Genomic DNA, 2,962 nt, shown 5'->3' with positions numbered 1-2,962 from the left:
AAATCTTCACCTGGAATAGATTAAGCATTCAGCCTTTCTTGTATTAATTGCATCCAGATTCTAGCTAATTATATAACTAGAAAAGCTATAAAGAAAATTTTGGAAAACTTTTTATAGGACGCTGATTCAGCCACCCAGTAAGCAAGTGTTGCTGGCCTATTTCATGGAAGGGAAGTGCAATGCATAGAGCTCTATCCCCCATGCTGATTTCATTATGGTCAATAGAAGCCATATGCTGAGGAGGGCAGAGCAGAAAGAGAAAGATTCTGATTCCTGGGGTTTAGGGAACTGCCACACTAGGCTCAGTCTTCTACTTCCCAGCGTTTTTTTTTATTTGGAAGACAAATCTTTATGTCTTTAAGCTTTTCTTATTTCAGCTTTTTTGATATACATTTCATCCTATATCCTGGTGAAGACTTAAGATTCCAAAAGAGAAAATCCGATTGTTGTTTTTGTTAAGTGACCACTCTTCGCTCACATAAAATAAAGTTCTGTTTATAGTCCCACTTAGACTGAACATAATCAGGGAGAGATAATATCTCAAATGAAGTTGATGAAGATGGCATGTTGTTAATGCTTTATAGGCCAAATAACAATCAACATCCACCACACACACATGTCTTTTTCAGGGGAACATACTTAGAGACTGTTATTTTAATGTTATCCCCAAGTCATCTGTAAGTGGAAGAGAGGAAACTGATCAGATGGGACACCTTGGTGTATTTTGATTGCCTAAGTGGTCCATAGTCAAATAGTTTGAGAACAACACTTAAGACAGAATGGGCAATGATCTAGAATCAAATGAAGCTGATTTCACATCCCAGGTGAAATACTTATTGAGTATTTATATACTGGGTAAACTATTTAACCTAAGTATAACTGACCTTAATAATTATAATCTCTAGAAATAGGCTAGTATTAATTAAAGTTGCTAGGAGGATTAAATAAAATGAGATATGGTTATCAGCTAGGTTAATTATTTGGCGAGTAAGAGAATCCACTTGTGCAAGTTTAAGCCAAAAACTGTTTCATTATATATTAGGTAATTTACAGAAACTCTAGGAGGATGAGAGATTCAGAAACACTGACTACAAGGACAATCAAAAATTTAAAATAAGAGGCTAACTTCTTAGGGCAGTTACCGTAGAAAAAATTTAATTGTTGAATACTTTCTCCTCTCTTTGAAATGTATATAATTTCATTTGAAAGCTACAAGGACTCAGAAACCATCTCTTTGAAATGTAAACATCAAGGAAGATAACACTCTGGTCTCTCATTCTCTGTAGCAAGGTGAGAGCCTAACTTCAATGGGAAGCTTGCTCCAGTTGCAGAACCACCTTCTGCATCAAGATATGAGACAGTTTTTTTTTTTTTCCTCTTTATAATGCCAATTGGCTGACATAAATGGGAACCCCAATCACCAGGTTGAATCCAGGGTGAACTATGTGAGACAAATGGTCATGTAAAGTCCTCTTACTTGAAGATTAGTTATAGTTTATCTTGACAACATGTACCTAATTGGTTTTATCTGCTTGGTTATTTAAAAGGGTGAGATTTCTTTCCATCTTTGCAATCTCTTAGCTAATTGTGATGTGCATGCACCACATTGTGGTTCAAGGCTCATTCAATAATGAAACTGTTTCTTTCTTTACTAACTTAATGGAGAGATTTTCTGAGTTGGGAGAACAATTTGTTCTTAATTATATTTTCCAAACAATCTACATAAATAATTTCATCAAATACACATGAAGATATTCAGCTGGCAGTGCTAGATAGCAAGGAGTTTCAGTTTGCACCACTGATACTGGGTCCGGGGTGATTCTGCTCCAACCTCTGGCACTACTGCCTTGAAACAAAAATGACTCCCCACCATATTACATAAACAATGTCTTCTAATATTTACTCCTTGATTGTAAAAGAAAAAAAATCTGCCATTCTTGGAATTTAAACTTTTAAGTCATAATTACAGCAAAAATAAGTACAAAAAAAGAACCAGTCTAAAATATGCAATTAATACATATATACAAATCAAATTTTAAAAATTAATGCCACTTTTCTACAATTGTACTGTCAGGAAAATGGCAAAGAGTAAAACAATCTTGGGAATCATTTACTAGGGGCAGAACGGCCACCCCATCAGTCCTGGACTACTTATGCTGCACTGTTACGTGTAAGAGAAAAACTTTTATTTTTTTTAGGGCCATGATAGATTGAGGTATTTTCATTACAGCAACATAGGCCATAACCCAACTAATAGCAGCTTTGTGTTGCTGTAATAAAAATTCTAAAATGTGTAGCATTTAGTTAGTGTTTAGGCAGCATGTGATGAGGTAGAAGATATCACAGCCTGAAAAGACAGCAAATAAAATTGGAAATTTTGCAAGTTAGAATTATGCCCAGGAAGGACATTTTGATATTGATACTTTCACATGATTGATTGAAAGCAAATAAAAGACGAGATTAATTTTTTTATAGGAAATTGTGTTGCCAAAGAAACCACAAACATAGGCAGCAGAAGCCTATGATTATTTAATTTTTAAAGTAAGTCTTAGTGCCCACAAACTTACAGAAGCAGAGAGTGGGTTGTCAATGCTATGAAGTGCTGGAAAAAGCGCACTTCCTGACATCCACTCTAGGTATGCTTGTGAATGATAACAGGTAAGGAAGACCCAAATGGAGGGAAAAATCGATAGACCATAAATATAAAATGCGCAGATGACTTATAAAGTAGTTCTATGGGCAGTCGAATGACCCAGAAACAACTGGACCAAGTGCAAGAAAGAACACTACTAGTCAATTCCATCCTTAGACCTAGTCATGGGAGGGCAGTGATTGCCCTGGGGCCCTGGGCTTCAGAAGCCCTGTGTATGTCTCTCTCTCTCTCTCTCTCACACACACACACAAACACACACACACACACAAACACACAGAAAGTGCTAAATACATGGGTATCAACATAACT

Source organism: Galeopterus variegatus, unplaced genomic scaffold, assembly GCF_000696425.1.
Source record: "Galeopterus variegatus unplaced genomic scaffold, G_variegatus-3.0.2 Scaffold7308, whole genome shotgun sequence".
Lineage (NCBI taxonomy): Eukaryota > Metazoa > Chordata > Mammalia > Dermoptera > Cynocephalidae > Galeopterus > Galeopterus variegatus.
This window is presented reverse-complemented; position numbering follows the sequence as displayed.